Source organism: Hakea prostrata, chromosome 3 (genome assembly GCF_041222555.1).
Source record: "Hakea prostrata isolate BN-2017 chromosome 3, UWA_Hpros_2, whole genome shotgun sequence".
In the NCBI taxonomy this organism is placed as follows: domain Eukaryota; kingdom Viridiplantae; phylum Streptophyta; class Magnoliopsida; order Proteales; family Proteaceae; genus Hakea; species Hakea prostrata.
Window position 1 is genome coordinate 52,810,023 of NC_142602.1, and position 23,397 is coordinate 52,833,419.

The following is a 23,397-nucleotide window of genomic DNA, read 5'->3' on the forward strand; positions in this document are numbered from 1 at the left end:
TTTATGTTTGTCTAGGGTCTTATTACCATCTTTGGATAATTCTTTTGAGATTGTTGGATTATCATTATCGTGACTTAAGGTAAGGACAGTTATTGCCATATAACATAGACTGTATGACTTTTACACTGTTGTTGGTAACTTAGTAGACAACTTATTAGTTGATTTCAGACATCATATGACTACTGTAGTTACCTTATGACAGTAGCACCATGCTTAATTACTTGGTTTATCATGTTTACTTATTCTTGTCATTTATTTATACATTGTATTATGAGATGTTATGACATGTTTTCAATATGATAATGTATTGTTGATATGTAATGGATGGAAATAAGCATGTGATTGCTTAGGTATGATTTGGGATTGGGGAGTGCCTCATCGGTACTTCGTCCTTGGACATCGGAGGGAATAGTATGGTATATTCTCCGAAGATGCCCATCGACGCTCTCCTGGATCATTGGATGACATACATAGGACTTGTCTAGATGTATGGCTAGGATATCCCTGTCGTATCAGACCCAAATCGGAAGGGCATTGAGATCGAACGACCCGTGGTAGTGTATGGTTTGATGGGCGCTCTAGGCCGGTAACCAATCCGGTAGGGGACATAAACCATGCTACGGATACCTGAAAGGGGCCATTTATTGGTAGGGTTGCAAATGGCTAGACTTGGGCTCACGGGCGCTCAAGACCGGTAACCAATCCGTGAGAGGACGTGAGAGCTTCCCGTTTACTATTTGTGGATGACCAATAGGGTTGATGAGTCCGTAATCCGGGATTACGCTGACTCTAGTGTGAAGGATACTGGAAAGGATTGCCGGGGGCGAGGAATGGACGTATCTGGAACCGAGTTGATACGATCGAGTAGATGACTTGCATTGGGCTAGGCTTTTCTGTGACATGCGCCAGTACTTATACCAAACGGTGATGTGAGAGAGCGGTGACCGATTCCCCTACCATGGTTCTTTTTTTGAGATGACTTTACCGAACTTCCCCGGGCAGACCCAAGATATCTTGTATGATTGAGGGGGAGTGACTGACAACCCAAAGAAGTATGGTGCTATGACTTAAAGCATGTCTACCCTAGATGACCAGCATACTTAGAGTTAGATTCATATTTGCATCATATGTCTCATATCATATTGCATCATGCTATGCTCGCGCATCATATGATTTATGTTATTATGGAATAACTTTCCTTGCCGAGTTCTTTCGAACTCACTCCTTTTTGCAACATACTTTGTTAGACCTTCCTCTGGTACTACTACCACTGTTGGCTATAGCAGTCAACCCTCTGGAGGCCGAGTTGAAGACTTGTATCATACTGGTGGCGATGAACCAGTTGATAAAGACGAGTAGACCGAGATCGGGACTTGTTTGTAGCAGTTCAGTTTTATATTTGTGTGTTAGGGATGGGATGTCGCCTCATTCCCTTTTTAACATTTTATTTGAATTGTCGGGACTATAGCTTAGTTGTTTCACTTGTTATTTGGTGAATCGGTTGTAACCTTTACTTTAGTCGTTTCATCTTCCGCTGATATTATAGGATGGGTTTCCTCCCTCCTTTTCACACTTGATTGTTTATACTAATGAAATCCTTTCCGCACTCTGATGTTATTTGTGAATCCTTCTGAGGTACTTTCTCGACTTTTATTATTGAATTATTTGGAAATAAGGAATTGTTCTTGCTTTTGATTATATTATTGTGCTAAGTGATTATGATCGTTCCTAAACTTGATCGGCGGGACAGTAATTCACTCCCCGGTAATCCAGATAGGGTATCCCCTTGGTGGATTTAGGGCGGGATGTGACACTAGGTACCCCACATGCTATTACCCTTTCGGCAGGGGAATTGAAGCCGGGTGACCAGTGACAATGGTGACGTGACTATGTTTCATCCTACAGCCGGTAACCATTCGGGCAGAGACTCAGTGGTCCACTGTTGGTCATGTAATGGTAGGGTTGCATATGTTAGGGTTGGGCTCATGGACGTCCAAGGAACGGACCAGGTGTCTTGAGGAGTCATGAGAGCATCCGCCCCAATAATATGTGGATGACCATAGGGTTAAGGAGTGGAGTCCAACAGAGGTAGCCAGTCTGTGAGGATTCTCACTCCTAGGTTGCGAAGGATACTGAACCGAGTTGGTTGGTGCCATAGGGGAAGTATCTGGACTCCATATAGTATGTTACCATTATGACCTTGCATTGGATTAGAAACCCCGACATGCGCCAATACTCATTGTCAATGGTCGTGGTGAGAGAGTGTTGACTTAACCCCTAGCCATGGTTTGAGAGCCAGGTGTGGACTTACCCCTTTGCCCAGGATCCCTACAGAGGTAACCAGTCCTTGCTAGATCAGAGTGATGAGACTTACCCAAAGGAGGGTTGGTGTATATCTTAAAGCATGTCAGTTGTTAGAGACTTGCATAGTTAGATCTTAGTAGCATTCATATTTCTGCATATCATCCATATCATTTCATGTGTACATTCGTGGATTGTATTGACATATATATGAGAATTGTCTGTTCCTTACTGAGTTCATTGGAACTCATTCCTTTCATTGTATATATTATATGAATTGTATAGATGGTGGCACAATGTCTAAAGTTAGAGATGATTCATATGAAAGAGCCTTCTCGTATGAAGCTGGTGTGAGACAGACAGTGATACATGGACTTGAAGAGCATGAAGCCTCCTGAAGATGCTTGTGTGCATTTTTAGCACTCATTGATGGCCGACAGAGGCAGATTGCCAGGATTTTGAAGATTGTATGAAGAAAGATTGGAGGACCCCTCTGCTTGCTGATTTAGAAAACTAGTTTTTAAATTTATAAAAGAAAACCAAAGAGAAGATTATTTAGTTATTTATTTTGCTTCCGCTGAACTCGATATTACTTTTGATTCTTGGTTTTCCCTCTTTCGTTCGCTCTTGGTTATTTATTGGAGTATTTGGACTCCTGTAACCTTTTTATTGATTATTGCACTATTCTTGCTCTTGATTATCTGTATTTGTATTTATTATTGTTGATAGACTAAAATCATGGATCATGTGACGGTTCGCACCCACGGGTTGTCGGACGATTAACCGGGCCCGGCGGGCGGGGTGTGACACCTTTCACCTTGTATAATTTACAATTCAAACTACGTCCCACGTGTAACTAGTTATAAGAAAAGTATCTTTCCAATTTTATCAGATGTCTCCAAAGGGACATGGTAATGAGAAAAGTAATCAATCCTTTGTTTGTTTGTTTATTTATTTCTTTTGAACTGAAGCGTAAGGACCACTACAGCATCCTCATTGTAATGAAAAAAGTAAAATAAGTTGACCACGACTGCTTTGTTGATCAATCTTCCTCTTCTTTATTTATTCTTTTCTTTTGAACTCAATCGTATGGACGAATTTTTTTTTTTTTTTTTTGGTAATAGGATATTTTATTAAAAGGAAAAACCACGAGTACACCCTAGACCCATAACATCAAATAACATAAACCAACTTAAATACAAGAGAAGATAACTGAATATATAAAAAGGCCTCCTGGGATAAAGCACCCTCCTTAGCCAAGGCGTCGGCAGCCATATTGGCTTCTCTGTGAACATGAGAGAAAGATATGGAATGGAAGAACATAATCATACCAAGGATATTTGAGATGACGGGGAAAATTTTCCGACGTGCCTCAATAGCCAGTTTATTGAGGATAGCAATAAGAGCTTGGTTATCACTTTCCAGTTCTATGTGTGTCAATTCAAAATCTTTCGCCCATTACATTGCTTGTCTCATAGCCATGGCTTCTAAGGTGAGGACATCTTGACTTTGTGAGCCTTGGCCAAAGCCGAATACCATCTTACCCAAGTGATCCCAAGCAATGCCACCATATCCTGCAAGATGTTTATTCTTGAATAGTGAACTATCTGTTAGGGTTAGGGTTTAATTACGAGGTTGTTTAAAGCATTACACCCTGAGTATCTAGTTTGGAAGAATAAGGTAATCAAGCTTCATATAAAGGTTGCTACATCATCAATGTGGAATGACTTCACAAAGCCTTATACTTCACAATCTTACTAAATTATTTGAAATATGTACATTGTCATGAATGCTAACAATGGCTAGATCATATTCGAAACACTTCAAAATAACATAGAATTTTGGATTAAGACCTACCTATGTGGTCTTTAACCCCATTTTCCCCACAGTTTTAAATGTTCGATCTTTGTCTAATCCCTTTGTAAGGGCATCTGCCATGTTCTTCTTTGATCTTACATCAATCAAAGAGATCACTCCTTGTTCAATAAAATAATTCAGCACGGCCTGTCTTAGCCTAATTTGTCTCCTCTTACTATTATAGAGTGAGTTATTAGCTATCATTGTCGTTGCTTGATTATCACAGAACAAACTCAAAGAAGTTACCTTCAAGTTAACCAATGGAATATCCAGGATCAAATCCCTTATCCACTCTGCCTCATCCCCTGATGAGGCTAGAGCATATAATTCTGATTCCATAGAGCTCAGAGCAATGCAAGTTTGTCTCTTAGATTTCCACGCAACAACTGCTCCACCTAGTGTAAATATATAACCACTAGTAGATTTGCTATTTCCTATATCTGAGCACCATGATGCATCAGAATATCCTTCCAAAATTGGAGGATGTCCAGTATAGCAAAGGTTATAGTTTATAGTACCCTTAAGATATCTCATTAACCTTTCAAGGGCAGTCCAGTGCTCTGTACTAGGATTACATGTGAAGCACTCAGCATGCCTACTGTATAGGTTATGTCTGGCCTAGTACAACTCATTGCATACATGAGACACCAATTAGTTTAGAATATTCTTACTGATTCATAGCTTTACCATTATTCTGTATAAGCTTTTTGTTATAATCATATGGTGTCTCTACCAGTTTGCATTCACTGTATCCCCATCTAGAAAGTAGTTTTTCGATATAATTGGACTAGCTAAGGGTAATTCCTTGCTCATTAAAACTTACTTTCATACAAAGAATGGTGTCTACAACACCAAGGTCCGTCATGTCAAATTCTTTAGCTAAGGTTTCTTTGATGTCGCTCACTACAGAATGATCAGAACCAAGAATTAGCATGTCGTCTACATACAAGCAAATAATTACAACCTTATTTGACATAGACTTATAGTAAATGCATTTATCAGAGTTACTAGTTTGAAACCCAAAGCTCTTTACTATTTTGTCAAATATTTGATGCCATAATTTAGGTGCTTGTTTAAGACCATATAAAGATTTATTTAGTTTACAAACTTTATGTTTGAGACCTTTCATGACATACCCTTCAGGTTGGTTCATGTAAATTTCTTCAGTTAGGTCTCCATTGAGAAAGGCTGTTTTTACATCCATTTGATGCACAACATAGTGCTCAATAGATGTCAAAGCAAGAAGAATTCTAATTGTGGCTAGATGGCAGACCGGTGAGTAGATATCAAAGTAATCCACCCCACTGACTTGAGTATAGCCCTTAGCTACTAGACGTGCTTTATACCGAGCTACAGAACCATCAAGATTTAGTTTCTTCTTCAATACCCATTTACAACTTATACTTTTGGCACCTTTAGGTAAATCAACTAAGGTCCATGTGTTATTTTGTTGTAAAGAGTGCATCTCATCATCAGTTGCCTCTATCCATAGCAAAGAATCCCTAGATCTCATTGCTTCCTTATAGGTAGATGGATCATTCTCTAAATGGTAGGTTACATAGTCATCACCAAAATCTTTGGGTACTCTATCTCTTTTAGAAGTACACCTAAGTTCTGATTCAATAATCAAACTGGGATTAGTGTCAACAGTAATTGGTTCAGATTCCATTATCGATTCTGTAACCATTTCTGTTAGACTTGGTAAGGTTCACGCCTTGATCTCGAAGAAACTTATCTTCAAAGAACACTGCATCCCTAGATTCTATCACCACATTGGTTGATAGATCCAAGAACCGGTCTGCAGCACTATCTTCTGCACATCCTAAGTATACACAAATGTTTGTTCTAGGTCCCACTTTGGGTCTTTTTGGGTCTTGTATCCTTACATAAGCAACACAACCCCAGGTCTTTAAGAGGTCAATTCTACAAGGATGTCTATGCCATAGTTCATATGGAGTCTCAATCAATTTTGAGTGTGGTAACCTGTTTAGAATGTGATTCGCAGTTAAAGCTGCTTCTCCCCAATAACAGGAAGGCATGCCAGCAGTCAACAACATGGAGTTCAACATTTATGTTAACGTCCTGTTTTAATGTTCAGCTATGCCATTTGATTGGGGTGAGTAAGGTGCAGTAGTTTCAAAAATTATACCTTCAGAGGCACAAAAAGTTTTGAACTCTGTCAAAGAATATTTACCTCCTCTATCACTTCTAAGTCGTTTAATTTTCAAATTTAACTGATTTTCAACTCTACTCTTAAAAAACTTGAATTTTTCAAATGCTTCATCTTTTGATTTTAACAGATAAATATGACAATATCTGGAGAAATCGTCTATAAAGGTAATTAAATACTTCCGTCCTCCTGAAGTTGTGAAATTTTTAAAATCACAAAGATCAGAATGTATTAATTCTTAAAGTTGTGTGCTTCTAGAAACCTGACGAAAAGGTTTTCTAGTAATTTTTGTTTGGGCACACACTTCACATCTGTTAAAACCTTTAGACCTATCTAATGGTATGTTATAAATTTTGGAAAAATGGACCATCTTCCTATAGTTCACATGTCCCAATCTATAATGCAATGTAATAGGATCAATTAAGCTTGAACTAATATGGTTTATGGTCTCATTTCCTAAACTTAGTTTATACATACCATTAATTGGATAAGCACGTCAAAAGTAGTGAGAGTTAACAGTTAAATTTACACTACCACTATGAAAAGAAATACACATGCCAGCATTGCATAAAAGGCAAAGTGAAATTAAATTCTTTTCTAAATTAGGAACTACTTTAACATCTTTTAAAGTTAGTTTCTTATCTGAAGATAGAATCAGATTTGCAGTTCCTCTATGGGTTACCATGGCTGATGCTCCATTTGCAACTCATATAGCCTACGAAACCTTGATGTCACAACAAAGAAGTTCTTATTATGGCAAAAATGACATGTAGCTCCTGAGTCCAACCACCAATCTGAAGAAGTACTGGTCTTGACCTCCTTTACGCCTACCATGGCTACAAAATGTCTAGGCTCAGTGTTATCAGTTGTCATGTTGACTTCTTTCTTTTTAGTGTGTCCATCACTCCTTTTTGGTAGTCTACATTCAGACGCATAGTGTCCCCATTTTTCACAGTTGTGGCACTTGCCCTTCTTCTTGTGTAAGATAGTCTTTTTGGCCTACAACTTCTTGGGTTCACTCTTGTGTGGCTTGGTTTGCTTAGAATTATGCTTGGGATAAGTGACCATATTCGCAGCAGATTTTTGTCTATTCACCATCTCCAAGTTATTTCTAAGTCTATTATCATCTTCAATTCGTATGAACCGTTTGAGATTATCCAGCCCCACCTGTACCTTTTTCCTATACATCTCAGTTTTAAATGAGTGACAGGTCGATGGTAGCTTGTTAATAATTGCCCCAACAAGAAATTGATCACAAACATTTATTTTCTCTGTGACTAGTTTGGATCTCAGATTTTCAAGATCTGTAACTTGAGGGAGTATTTCTTTGTCTTCAACAAATTTGAAATCCATAAATTTGTCTCCTAGATGAGTTTTTGACAATTCTTCCTCCTTTTTATATTAAGCATCCAGGTTGTCCCATATGTCTTTAGCACTTTCAAACTAACTGTAGGCTTCTGCAAGTCTATCTGACAGGACATTCAACAAGTAGTCTCTGCAGAAAACCTCATCTTTTTTCAATTGTAATTCATTGATTTCCTCAACAGTATTTTCAAAAGAGGATTCTACTGTATGAAACACATTTACTGTGTTTTCCTTTTCCAAGCATTAAACTTAGATCCAGTAAAGGTCTGTAGTTTGACCATATCAATTGGAACAACATCCATTTTGATCCTGGATAAATACAGTAATCAAAGAAGATATAAATAAAAGTTTCATTACCAAATTACAAAACATCATCAAATCTTGCTTTTCAAAATTATGATGTACAGTTGGAAAAGAGAGAGAAAGGGGAAATAAAGCAATGTCTAATCTTTCTTTGCTTTATCACTGTTTATTGTCAGAATAAACAAAATGTATCAAAACATATTTCGTGACCTTCTTTTCAAAGCAAGTGAATTACAACAAAAGGAAATCGGAAACAGAGATGATGATTACACTCATACGTTTCCTTACCAGTGTACAATGCAATGAAAGGGAGAAACATAGTTTAATTTGATTTAGAAAATCGAGACAATAAAGTCGTTAGTCTTTTGTTTAAAACCCTTTAAACGTAAAAACACTTTATGTCTACCACAAAAACCTAATTCCAAAAAAAGGTCATAGTCAGGTTAACCAAAAAGTATGGTTTGTCAGAATAAATTCCAAAAAACACTTTATGTCTACCTCAAGAACAATAAAGTCGTTTGCTTTTGTTTCCTTCTACAAACGAGTTAATATTATCTCCAATTTCAACGCATGACCAAAAAAGGAACTCAATTCAGGAAAGAGAAAAAAAAAACAATGACTACTTTGTTAAAAGTTCAATCATTATAATAACCTGCAAGAGCTAAAGTACCCTTTAACGTTGATCCTTATGCTTGGTCATTCATTTGAAATACTCGTTATTGAGCGTTATGACTGATCGAATTTCTTAATCGAAACGGAAAATTGTTCCGCCTAATTCGTTCAAGAATTGCAACAAATTTCTAAAAGAAAATTCTATTCTTTAGAAAGAAACCAGGTAAAGATAGAAGGAGCCGCTTACTTGTGCGAAGGAGTTAACTCACTCTAAATTGCAGATAACTTCGAGTCGAGCAGCGTTCGATCACCTTCTCTGAACAAGAACTTCTCAAGAAAAGCTAATGCTTTAAGATTGTTAGGGTTAGGGTTTAAGCACGAGGTTGCTTAAAGCATTACACCCTGAGTATCTAGTTTGGAATAATAGTGTAATCAAGCTTCATATAAAGGTTGCTACATCATTAATATGGAATGACTTCACAAAGCTTTATACTTCACAATCTTACCAAATTATCTGAAATATGTACATTGTCATGAATGCTAACAATGGCTAGATCATATTCGAAACACTTCAAAATAACATAGAATTTTGGATTAAGACCTACCTATGTGGTCTTTAACCCCATTGAGAAAGGGGAAATAAAGTCGTTAGTCTTTTGTTTAAAACCCTTTAAACATAAAAACACTTTATGTCTACCTCAAAAACCTAATTCCAAAAAAAGGTCATTGTCAGGTTAACAAAAAAGTATGGTTTGTCAGAATAAATTCCAAAAAACATTTTATGTCTACCTCAAGAACAATAAAGTCATTTGCTTTTGTTTCCTTCTACAAACGAATTAATATGGAAATTGTTAGTATGTTTCAATGATGTTATTGTTATCTATATATCATTCCACATCTGATGATATGTCTTCGATAGAAAGATTTGTCATTCCAATTTTGATGATACAATCAACAACTATGTTGGACAAGATGATTATAACATTCCAAATAGAAACATGGTATGATTCTTCGTAAAAGAAACCATTTAGATCTTGTTCTTGTATAGAAACTTGATGACAATGCAAATGTTCTTTCAGTCATTATGTGGAAATGTACTAAGTTCTTAGTAGAACTAGATACTTATATATATATATCTATATATATAATTGGATTCATTTTCTTATGAAATTCATTGACAATTATAAGAAATGACGAAAATGAAGGAGAGCATCTTAATCTGGAGCTTGACGAGAATGATTTACTTGATAAGTAAAATCGTTCAAGGCTAGAAGGAACTATTAATTGTCCATACAAATTAAATAGTTTATGTATAACCTTAATTTTATTTTATTTTATTTAGATTGATTCTAAAACTCATGATTCTAGTTTAAAGTATTCATTTGAATCTAATTGGATATTATTCAATTTTGGAAAGTTATGAATGATTCTGTATTGAGTTTGAACATTACATTTCTGGGACTAATGCTAGAGCCATATATAGAACATAGGAGGAGATTGTTGAGGTATTTGAGTCATACCCAACTTAGGTTGAGGTACTCAAGTTATACCCAACTTATTGTTGAGGTATTTGGGTTATATTCAACTTATGTTTTAATATGAGCCATCAGATTAGTTACGATCTAACGGTGTAATGGGCCTTTGTAGGAGAGTCCAATAGAATTCAGTATTTATTCTATAAATACTAGTTGGAAGCAGCGGTCTGGGTATTCCAAACTAGATACTGAGGGTGTAATGCTTTAAGCAACCTCGTGCTTAAACTCTAACCCTAACACCATCAACATTGATCTTCGTATTATGAAGGAGAGGGAAAGCCCATTTGATCAGACTAGGATTCTGCTTCCTCGACAATTCCTTCAGATCATCTAACGAATAAAATTGGAAGGCTTTTCCAAACATGAACGAGTTCAACATCCTCATAAGAGTTGCTTTATATATAATTCAGGTTTTGCCTTTGACCCAACAAAATTCAAACTCAATGCATATAAATCATTTTACTTTTTTGGAGGAGACATGATAATGAGGAAAGTAGAATAAGCTGCTCATGACTTCTTTGTTAATTAATCTTCCTCTTATTTATTTATTTATTTTGAATTAAAGCGTATGGACTAGTACAACATCCTCATTATAATGACAAAAGTAACATAAACTAATCATGACTATAGTTAGTAAGTTTAGGTATAACAATAATTCAGATATGGATACGTACGACAATTAATAAGGACATACAACAAATAGTACGGTTTCAATAAATCGGCTCAATAAGTCGTGTACCACAATCATATTTTACGTGTATATATAATATGTGTTCTAATACAACTGATTTAAATATGTACATAAGAAAAATACAGGGGGGGAGGGAATTTGAAAAGAAAGAAAGTCATCTCTTTCAAGTCCAATTTTTCACTTAGATTGCTCAATTTGTTGGGTTTTGCTCTTCCATTACTATAGGAATTGTTGCTTTGAGAAATAACATCAGCAAGTCAAAACATGTCTAAAAGACAAATGTGTTCATATTCTATGCTATTTAGGTGTTAAATTTGATCTCTATGTTGTAATCCATTCTAATTTATCTTGACGTTCTGAAAAAAGTGTTTATGGTATAAAATGAAAATCCAATACACCATATAAATAGTTTATGAAAGAGAAAGTAAGTTACTTATTGATAAATGTGACAATTGACGATGAGCAAGTTGTGGGTTTTGAGAGTTATTACTTGTTAATGAAGTAAAAATAGAAGCAGAGAAAAAGAAAACAATGGGAATGAGTCATATTTTGGGTTAATTTGTATTTTTTATTAATTAATTTTTCTAAAAAAGTAAAAAAAGCCAATTAGTATGCCAATTAAAATAGCAATTAGTAAGGAAATCAATACGACTACATTTAGAAGTTGGGTATGTTATTAAGTTTATGCTTAATGTATGAGAAAAATGTCGTTTTTTTAATTATACGTTCAGATACGCGTATTAATACGACAGTTAATACGCATATTTTTTTTTTTTGTAGTGTTAATACGCATATTTACTAACTATGATTATGATTTCTTTGTTTATTAGTAATTTTTTTTTTTACTTATTTATTTCTTTTAAACTAAATCGTACCGACCAGCAAGGTTTTGCCTTTGATTGCGTTCTCAGGGGAGTTTTATACAATTAATATAGACAGGACTTCGCCCTAGCCCCAAAGATATTCAAACTTTGACCTTCTGCGTGAAAGCGTCAATCTTCTACCAATTGAGCCACCCGGTGGGGTATGTAAATTTTTAATCCAAATAAACATATACCAACTAAGTAGTGATATCAGAATTGCAGGAACCACGTAGTCACAAACGAATAATTCTTGGTTACCAAAAAAAAGACAAAAGAATAATTCTACTTTCTGGAAAGGAAAACATCTATTCTATTAAACAAAATACACAGCAAAACACGTAGACATGGTTGTGTGAGTGTTTACTTGAAGTGAATGGCAACACGTACATAATGGCAGCATATATATAGGTATGGGAAAGTAATAGCTAAGTTTGTTTGGGATGGGTGGGGGTGAGTCAAAGAAGAAGATAATCAGAGGTGATTGGCCTGAATATGGAACCACCCAGAGGATCCGCCTCAAGGAAGTCCAAGTGGGCTTTGAAGAGGTGCATGTAGACCAACCAGTCTCCATTCCCATTGACGGTGGGCATGGGCATGACGTAACCAGCATCTCCTCTCCATGGGAAATGGTAGGATCCGAACACGGGTTTACCCCACCCGAAGTCCACCTTTGATACTGGAAAGCTTTGGCCCGATGACACCACAAACGCCGGATTCGGAGTCGAATTCGGATCCGGCCCATGCCCCCCATCCTCTTCGTCTTGGTCGCTGCTGCCTAACTTGCAGTATATTTTTTGCCACTGCTGGCTCCGGTCGATGCGCTTCTACCCAGTCGATCAATGAAAGGAAGTGTTCCTTGGTAATTGCACTCTCCAGGAATCGGTGTACAGCTTTTGCTGCCCAACTCAGTGGTCTTCTCTTTAGATCTTCGGCTCGAGCCTCCCCAAATGGTATTGAAAGAACATTTCCGAAATAGGATGCCATGGGGTCAGTACCAGTACTTGCAGCTTTGCAGCAGCTGCCTAGTCTCTTTCTTCCATCAACCACGACGCCAATCCTGCATCTCAGCCTTTTGCTCGTACCTGCATTATCACAAACACTTTTAGCTATGATTTGCCATACAAGTGCGCTAAAGGACTCGAGCTTGCTTATTCTTCTTCTTTGCTGCTGTTGCTGCTCCTCCATCATCATCATCAGGGCTGCAGGCCTGCGACTGTAGCCATTCGAGATCCTTGGCAGTGACATAATAGATGCGGCTAATCATAAGGTGATCATCATCGACATCGTCATCTACAGGTGTGGGAGGAGGGGGTGGCAGCTTGGACAGAGGGACATACATGTCATCAAGGGATGGGTCATAGCGCAGTGGGTGTGTTGGATTAAGAAGTGAACGACGGAGACATGGGATGAGAGAAGTCGATTTCAGCCGAGCAATTTCGGACCATGCAACCAGAAACATGTTGGTTGAATAGGCATCTGCTACCCGGTGATCGAACTTGCAACCGACAACAATCCCTCCGCATCTTAGCTCTGTTGCCTGCAGATGCAGTTATATAACCTAACATATGAGATCATCCAGATTAATTGATACAATTAAGTACTCATCAAGTCTGCTAATGAAATTTGATAGCTTGTTTGGATAGATGTATATACACCAAGTGCCTTATATCATCATACTATTATATAAAAGTACAAACTCCTCTTTAGTTGCAAATATTTTCCTAAACATTATCCTTCATTTTATTCAAATGCCATATTTTTCCCCCCTATACCCTTGTGTAAAAAAGTAAATTTTAAAAACCAAAATTAGACCCATTTTTTAATTATTAAAAGAGAAAAAAAAAAATTTTTTATTAAATTTATAGTTTAATGTTGTGTCATTAAGAATTGTTGGGGGGGGGGGGGTACCATTCATATTTTTAATTTTTATTTATTCATTTTTTTTTAAGTTAAAAAAAAAAAAAGTTTTATCAAATCAAATTAAGTAAGAGAATATCCCACAATTTCACGATTCACCATTCCTATTCCTACCCAAAAAAGAAATATAACTTTGTTTTTCACAAAAAAATTTTTAGAAACTTTTTTTTTTTTGGGGGGGAGGGGGTGGTGAACCTACCATTCGTATTTTTCTTTTATATTTTTATTTGATTTTTTATTTTATATATTTTATCAAATCAAATTAAGAAAGAGATTAGCTTACAAAAGAATTCCAGCATTTACATTATATTTCCCCCATTAACTTTGGATGTTAAAATTAAAGCATGTTCGATTAGATTATTGTTCAATGTAGAACTTGTACGTCTAAATATTTCCTTCCATTGCATCCACGTTTGAATATGTTTAAGAAATTTTCTTCTACTTTATGCCTTTGACACTTTTAGCTTTCTTTTCCTTGAATGTGTTTGTTTATTTTTGTTCTAGGGTTGAAGATACTCTACCCTGGCATTCATATTGTAAATTATCACTCTCACTTGGTTCTTTAAATTATCTTTATCCAACTCTATATATTTATCAATTTTATTATCAATGTTGGTTAACTTGGTTTGCATTGCATTTCAAACACATAGCATTTGGTGGGTTATGTTCCTAAGAGATAATGCAGTTGACTTCTAGTACCTTGTAGAATGATTTTTCATCTTGGGATAGAAGCTTGAATGCCTTTTGGCAAATTGATATGAATCTTGGCTTTATATGCTCAAATGCATTATGTTGGGCTAGGATGCAGGGAATCGTAACCTTATACCTGCTGGTTGCAAACGTCAGGACCTTCTAGCCTCTTTTCTGCCAAGTTTGGGATTATAAGTTTCCTATTAAGTAGCAACTTTTCTTTGTTGGATAGAGCTAAGGTATTTTCTCAGGCAAAACTTCCAATCATTGATAACCTGTAGGTTCCATATCTAAGTAATTTTCTAATGATGTTGTAGTTCGTCCCCAATGTTATATTTTAAAGTTCTCCACTAGAAGTGTTGCTTATTTGTTTCAACTTGGTCATATCCAAATCATTTCCAAATTTATGATTTTTTTTTTGTGTGATTGTTTTGCATATGCCCTTGGGTCTAATATGATTGTGATTTGTCTATTTTGTGGATGGAATAGATGTACCTTGATCAGGTGGACAACCACTGAAAGGTAGGTTATTTTTTCCAGTGGGGTTGTATTGTTGGTTTACTGTCTATCATAACTTTTAGTTTGTATGGTTGATTTGTACCTTATGTGATTGATCTTAAAATCTTTAGATGCATAAACATGGGCAACATCCTAAACGATTTTTGTGGTTGGGTTCTTCATGGACTTGTAAGAAATGTTATAGGAACTATTGATCTTTCTCACTAAATGGAATCACTATTTTATAGCACTTTGCTTCAGTTCAACGCATTTAGTGAGACATCAGATTAAGATCTCGGTCCAGATTTCACTCTCAATCCTTGAAAAACGAACGATCGAGATCAAAATCTCGACCAAGATGCATGATCCAACGGCTGATGATCACGCTAAATTGAAGCTTCGGTATTTATGTGTGTTCAACATTATACTCATGTCCTGTTTTTTTCTATAAGATACCCAATATTCCAAAAAAAAATTTTAAATTTCAGTTCCTAATGTAAAAAGAGTGGATAAGATTACATTGAAGTATAATAAAAATCTAGAAAATCTCCATGTCTTTATATTATTCTTACTTTTAGTGTTAGCCCCTATTTGAGTAAGGCGCGCGCAACCTAGTTTAGCTCCTTCTCTCCTTTTCCCAAAAATCTCTTATCAATTTCCCAGGGGGAAAAATCATGAAAATCCTGTACAAATGTATTTAGGTCTTCTTTGTCTTCTAAGGTTTTCATGCATTGGTTAAAATTGTTATTGACTTGGAGTTATCTAAAAAATAATATTTATTTCTTTATCAATTCATAATCCTCCCATCTATATCTTATTTTAAAATAACGAAAGAAAATGTAACTTCATAAATTCCATTACTTATGTTTCCCTCAAGATGAAGAATAGCACAACATACTTTAGCCACCGCAAACTAAAATCGTCATCAACCAAGAACAACCAGAATCTACTAACAATGATGACTTAGCGTGTCTACAACAAGTGTCACTTTTCAACATCAATGATCATTCTACTGGTAATCCTAAAAGTCCTTAACGTCAACTATACAAAGAAAAGCCTGAAAATTTGTCATCATCAATTCCATCATCCAACTCCCTCATGGAAAAATAGTAACAGCTAACTGTCACCGAACTCTCCCACAAACTCATTGAGACCACACGACAAGAGAGATTAAGCTATTTTTATAGTATTCACATAGGAATCCATGGCGGAGTCAAAGAAGAAGCTCAACAGCTTCACATTTCATTTGCTATCATAGCCTAAAATTAGATCTCTAAGTACACTTCTCATATTTTATTTTTAAAACAAGAAAAAATTTAGTGTATAAAACCTGTTAGTGCTTATTTTAACTTTTTCTTGATAAACATTTTTTTGCTACCACTAAAAAATAATACTTATATTTCTACTTGCCACTCGTGCAGAGAAACTTTACTCAGTGCATGTATATATGATGTACGTACCTGAACGGAAAACACGCCCGCTTGCTTCTGGGGGACGAGCTTTCCTTCAACGGTGGCATCTGGATTGTGGAGGTCCATGTGGCAGAGATCCACATCCGCATGAGCTTCGGTGAAATCGACTCCGCGGTTGTTGCAGAGCAGCTCTGGCTCCCCTGCAGAGTTAAGAACCAATTCCCCAGCAAACAAGTAGTAGGACACGAGGGCCTGAGCGAGTGATTTCTTGAGAACTTTGACCATGGAAGCAAATTCATATTGATGACCATGACTACCACTACCAGCTGCTGCTGCTGCTGCAGTAGGATTTTTGTAACAGAAGAAAACCCCGACGTCCAAAGCGGGGAGGAGCAAGTCTAGGTTTGAGAGGGGCAGCCAATGCTCCTGCAATGGTAACATTGGCGCTACCATCTCTTTTGTCTTCACTTGTAGCTTGAGCTCACTCCTCACCACCGCACGGCACATTCCACTGCTCATCAAACACAGCTGAGAAACAATTACAGCTGTGTTTGTCGTGCATCCTGGAATCAGGGAGGGAGGTTGATCACATATTTATATATCTTTTATGAAAGAGATCAGAGAAGGAGAGGGGGTGGCAGATGGTCAGATTTTTAAAAATGATTTACTTAATTGGATTTTTTTTTTTTTAAATTTACTCAAATGAATTCTATTTTAAAAATAATTACCAAATCTCATATTGAGTGATAATTTTTTTTGTCGACTATGAACTACCCAAATTACACTCAAGTCTTTTACAAAAAAATTCTTTCAATCTCTTGGCAATTCCAGGGCTTACAGCATCTTGTCTTTTGTAACTCTAAATCCTCTTATCATCCTCAGTTTGATCATTTACAATGAAAATATTGAAGGTAATTTAGTTAATTCAGGATAGAATATTAGTTAGGCAGAAAAAATTGTCACAAAATTTGAAATTTGATACTAAAGTGTAGCTGAACGGACGTGTGAATAAGTTAGATAAACGGCTCTAAATATTCACCATCAGATGTGTTAAACTAAATCTGAATCATCAAATAAAATATCTATTTTTCCTCCCATTATTTATGGGTTAGTTAGGTTTAACTTAATATCACTAATTGTAGATTCGTGTTGGTAGTAACGTCTATTTTTTCTTCCTCTGTTCCTTCTCTATCGACTTCACTGAAAACTCTTGCACTGTGTCCATAATGCTAGGAGTTCATCACTGAAAACCCTATGATTCCAATAGTTCTTTTGTCGTTGTCTCAAAGAAGTGAAAAATAAATCTCTTTCACAGGTACCTCCTTTTCTCTCGTCTCACTCGCAAACCCCTCTCGATGTTTCTCATAACAATGATATTTACTTTCCTGCTTGGAATTCTCAACTATCTCTGCTAAATTATGTCTCCATTGTCGCGCATCCCATTATTAGAATTCTTTAGGTATTTCTCTATTCTCTTACTTTTTTTCTTTTTTCATTCCTGGTTTTTCATGGTAAGGGATGTGTGGTGAAAAATATCTCATGTGAAGAAATTTTGATCTGGAGCCTTCTAGTGTGAAATTTGTGATCTCGTTATTTTGTATATACATATTAGATGTTTATACACTCAATTAGGAGAGTTGTTTCGCTTGTTATAAGGAACAGAGGAAGAAGAAAGAAACGTTACTCTAATCGCCAACGTTGTTTTTCTTATTCTCTTTTTGAAAATTTAACTAGTGATAGAAGAAGGTTAACTTAACTAACCATAAATAATGTGAGGAAAAATAAGAATTTTATTGGGCAATTCAAATTTAGTTAATAGATCTAATGGTAGATATTTAGAACCGTTTACCTAACATATTCACACGTTGATTTAGCTACCACCTTCCCTTATTTTAAAAAATACAATCCATTTAAGTAAAAAAAATTTAAAAATATTTTATTAAGTCTTTTTTAAACTTTGACAATTAGGAATTTTTTCCCAAGAAATACTAGGCATGCTTAAGAAAAATTTCACTTCGTCACCAGCTCCAATTGTTCATCATATAAATTTCAAAACTTTAAAGGTAGGTAAGCGACTAAATGGAAACAGTCCTAATCACAACGAAGTAAACAAAGTCTGAAGATTGGAAAATACAATCACTAACACCTTTAACTACCCACCCCTAACTTACTTTATCTGGTGACTTTAGGCATGACCTTTAATGCCATATGGATTACTCCTTTAAGGCTTCAACTACCCAAAAATGAAACCGATACCATGCAAGATTTAATGACACGTGGACTACTCCTCAATATCCTCTAGCTAGTACTAGCCCTAGTAGGGTATCATTAAACTAATATATTGAAATTCGTGGGGTGGATCCAATGATTGCAAGACAAAGTTAATAAGCAGGAGACTTTAGTCAACAAGCTAGACCATCTGTCTCATCTCCAACTTTCTTAGTAGATTTATATTGGAGATAACATCCACTACAATACTGACACGTGGACTATTATTCCTTACAACCTCTGGCTAGCCTGGCCCTAACAAGATATCATTAATCTACCATATTGAAATTCTAGGGGTCGATCCAATGATTACAAGACACGTTAATAGGCAGGAGACTTTAGTAACAAACTAGGACCAAATTTCATTCCAGAGGTTGAATGAAGTTAAGATAAATTAGTTGCAGTAAAACAGGGAATGTCATTTTCTGTGCTTTCTGATATATAGAGCCCTAGGATAATGTTGTTCTATTGGCTGAGATTATATGTATTGTCATTGTTGACAACCAAAATACAATGTGTTCTAAGAGTACATGATTTGTACTGAAGTGAAGATCTCATAGAAGGCTTAGGGCATTTGGGTGATTATCACTATTACAATGGTTTAAGGTACTTATGAGAATACTTAAGTGTTTTGGGTGAAGCGAAGATTTTTTAAATGGTGGATTTCACAGGTAGTGACTGCACAAGAATCATGTTGAATGAATTTTTGGATAGTTATGTGGTACGTATGAAGGTGAATTCTTTCTTTGGATACCTATCTTGAGAGAGAATAATTAGTATCAGGGAACTTTGACGTATTGAGGCGTCCTCCTCTAAGATCAAATTGTAGTTTGAGTTCGAAAAAAGGGTAACTCCTTCATTCAACCATCTCCCTAAATAAAAAAGAATAACTACACAAAGTGGTTACAACTTTTTTTTTTTTTTTTTTGTAGGAAACAATCTTTATTATAGAGAAAAACCACGAGTACAACCTATAGACAATACATCAAACAACAGAAACCAATTTAAGTGAGGAGGAGGGCGCTGAGTATAAAGAAAGGCTTCCTGAGTTGAAGCACCCTCCTTAGCCAATGCGTCCGCTACCATATTGGCTTCCCTATGTACATGATTAAAGGATACAAACTGGAATTCAGATAACATTTCCTGTATGTCTGCAATGAGGGGGAAGAGTTTCCATGGCACCTCCGGGGTTTGCTTGTTCAGGATGGCAATTAAAGCACTATTATCACTTTCCATATCCACATGCGTTAAGGAAAATTCTTTAGCCCAAATCATTGCTTGTCGCATGGCCATCGCTTCAGTAATAAGAACATCTTGACATTTCGTTCCCTGTCCAAAAGCAAAGATCATCTTTCCCTTGTGATCGCGAGCTATTCCTCCAAACCCCGCCTTATGAGATTCTTTAAAGACCGAGCCATCAACATTGATCTTTATAATAGGGTAAGTGGGGGGGGGATCCATTTGATCACTGCAAAATCGGGCTTAACTGCAATGCTCTCCTGCGTATGTGATGAATAGACCTGAAGACTTTTCCAAATCATAAAACTGCGGGTTTCCACCTGTGGATGAGCATCTGATTTCAAAAGAGCTGTATAGGATTTCCATAGGAGCCAGAGTATTAGCAGGATGTTCCTAATTTTCCTACTGGCCATCTTCTGTGTTCTAAGAGACATCATCTGTATAACCTTGTCAGTAATCGAAGCCCCTACAATCATTTCGGAACAGTGTAGATCATTCCAGATTTGTTTAGAAGAAGGACATAACCGGAGAGTGTGGTCCACTGATGAGTCATGGTATCCACATAATAGACACTGAGTGGGACAAGAAATTCCTCGAGCTGCAAGCAGAGATGCAGTGGGCAGTTTTTGATGCAACAATTTCCACAGGAAATGTATTGATTGGGGATGTATAGGAAGTCTCCACGGATTGCGCCAAACCGTTGGATTTGGATAATTCAAGTACTGAACAGTGAGAGAATTGAGGGCTAACCTGTAGGCCGATTTGACATTAAACAGCCCGGAAGTAGTCCAACGCCATATAACTCGATCTGGGATAGGAAATCGTGGTAATGGAATATTCAGGATTTTGTCCACAATACTATTGGGCCACCAGGAAACAAGAAGCTGTCGATCCCAAATCTTCAATCGGGGATGGATAAATTGTGCTACAGTGTTTGGACCATTTGTTGCAAAAGGAAAACAACCCAAATCCGGTGGATGATCAGGAATCCAGTTAGAAGTCCAAGGGTGTGTTTGGTCTCCAGTACCAATTTGCATAACTATGCCCTGTTTGAGAAGATCTCGGCCTTTCAAAATGGATCGCCATCCCCAAGAATCCGTTGGATGTGAGGGCACGTCCATAAAGGAGTGATGTTTACAGTACTTTTGTGTCATTATGCGACCCCATAAGGAGTCCGGATGGATAGTAATTCCCGCCTTCCGGCCGGAAGAGCCGGGTTTGAGCGTGTAGATTTCGAATATTTAGACCCCCATGAGCCTTGGGGTTGCAGATAGATGTCCAGTCCACTGTATGCACATGATGTTTCGCTCCATTGGACCAAAAAAATGATCTCATCCCTTTTTCTAGATCTTTAATTACAGTTGTCGGTAATTGAAAACAAGACATAAAGTGATTTGGCATTGCGGCAATGGTGGCCTTAAGGAGAACCTCTTTTGCCGGGTAAGATAAGAGTTTGGCCTTCCAGCCCTGCAATCGTTTATTAACTCTATCTAGTAGAGTATGACAATGTTTTTTCTTTAACCGGCCGAGAAGAGAGGGATTCCCAAATAAATATCAGCCTCCGATGTAGGTGTAATATGAAAACCTCGAAAGGTCTCGCTTCATAGCCGATGATGTGCTTCTTGTGAGCTCTAGTTTTTGGAAATTGAGTTCTTGACTAGAGTGCGCCATAAGTTTGAATGATTTTGCCAAAAGTGCAGCTTCTTGTTTTGTAGCCCGACCAAACAATATCAAGTCATCTCAAAGGCTAAATGAGATAATTTCTCCACCACGAGATAATTGAATGCCGAAGCTTTCGGCGTGAAACAGCTAACTCTAGATGCGATGTTAACAGTTCAGCACATAGAATAAATAAGTAAGGGAAAGTACCCCCTTGTCCGAGCCCTCGAGTTGGTAAGATATGACCTTCCACCGAGCCATTAATAGCGTGAATAAGAACAGTTTGAACACAAAACATAATCCAGTTTACCCACTTGCTCGAAACCCATAGGCCTTAGCACTTGCTTAAAAAACTCCATTCCAATTTGTCATAGGCTTTGCTCATATCCAATTTAACTGCCATAAGACCTTTCTTTCGCTTGGTATGATGATGTATTTCGGACATGATTTCGTGAGCGATCGTATTTATCCTGTATATGCTGCCCTTAACAAATCCATTTTGTTGAAATGAGACCAAATGAGGGATGATGGATTTCAGTCGATTGACCAAGAGTTTGGATATAATCTTGTAGGTTGAATTGCATAAACTGATTGGTCTATAATCAGTAACCGCCTTTGGTGAATCATTCTTTGGAATGAGAGTGATGAATGTAGCATTATGAGAGAGCGAGAATGAACCTGTGTTATAGAACTGATGTACCATCGCTGTAATGTCGGGTTTAACCGACTCCCAGCATCTTGATAAAAGTCCTGAAAACCGTCGGGTCCGGGATTTCAACCCTTGGACCCGAAGACCGCATCCTTGATTTCGTCTTCAAAAATGGATGCATTAGAGAACTCTTGTCGCATCGACAAGCGATTGCATGGGTGAAACATAAGATTCTGACAAGACCGGTTGAGCAGATGAATAGATAGCCTTAAAATACCCTTCAAATGCATGAGCAATATCTCTGCTTTGTAGAGACAACTCCATTGTGTTTAATTTGCCGAATCTTATTTCTAGCCCTGCGCACCATGGTAGTTTGATGAAAAAACCTGGTATTTCTATCACCCTCAGCCCAAGAGATATGAGCTTTTCTCCACTTGTCGCTTGTTGATTTAAGTTCAGCTTCAATAGAGCTATCTCCTTTTTTCTTCTATATACCAGATTCCGTTCTTGAAACCAAGGCAATGGATTCATGGTAATAGATTGCCTCTGCCTCCTCTTTAGTTCCAAATTTTTAACTGTTTGCTTGTTCCAAGTTCTAAGGCCGGGACAACTTTGATAACTTAGCTGCCAAAACATAAGAATGAGAACCTGAAGGAAAGCCCAATATTGATGTATAAGTCAAGATCGAGCTCTCTTGAAGCCGAAATATTTCAAATTTGAAGGCCAACTTGCTTGGTGGAGCTTATCAATATGAAGAAGAAGGGCCTTTGTTTGATGAGAGACCAATAAATGTTGAACATGAGCTTGCAGCTAGCCACTCCATATTGCATATGCGCATCAAGACGTCCCTCAATCGTCACCTGTTGTTTTTCACCCTGATTTGGGCCCTGTGAAAGGAATAGATATCAAACCAAATTCATTGGCAAAACCCCACGGAGCCAAAGAAGCTAGTTAAAGGCCTCCCCCTTGGCAATCGGATATATCGAGATGCATTCCAGTCCCGCCTGCCCTGCTTTCTGCCCAATTTGAGGTTTCCTTGTTGTTGCCGATGGGTGGGCTCTCGCGTGAATACCACATGTTGCCTCCTGGTGCCACCCACAGAACCACACCACTTCACATTGATAGTATAGCCACAAAACACAGCCCACCAGCTCTACCCACCGAGCCGACACCTTAGAAACCCATTTTTTTATATAGCACACTAACATCAACTTTACGACTTACTTCGTGAGACAAAAGGTCTTTTGATATACCTTATTTCTTATGGCCCCCCGACCTCTCTTGCATTACTCCATTCATTTTCCTCGATGACCCATTAAGGTTGGTCATCACCACCTCGACATTGCGTTGGATCCATGCTGATCCAGT

At 37.2% G+C, this 23,397-nt stretch overlaps 1 pseudogene; it reads right to left on the reverse strand.

The window, feature by feature from the left end:
* Positions 1 to 12,152: 12,152 nt before the first annotated feature.
* LOC149022467 (coniferyl alcohol acyltransferase pseudogene) lies at positions 12,153 to 19,775 on the reverse strand (annotated as a pseudogene).
* Positions 19,776 to 23,397: the final 3,622 nt, after the last annotated feature.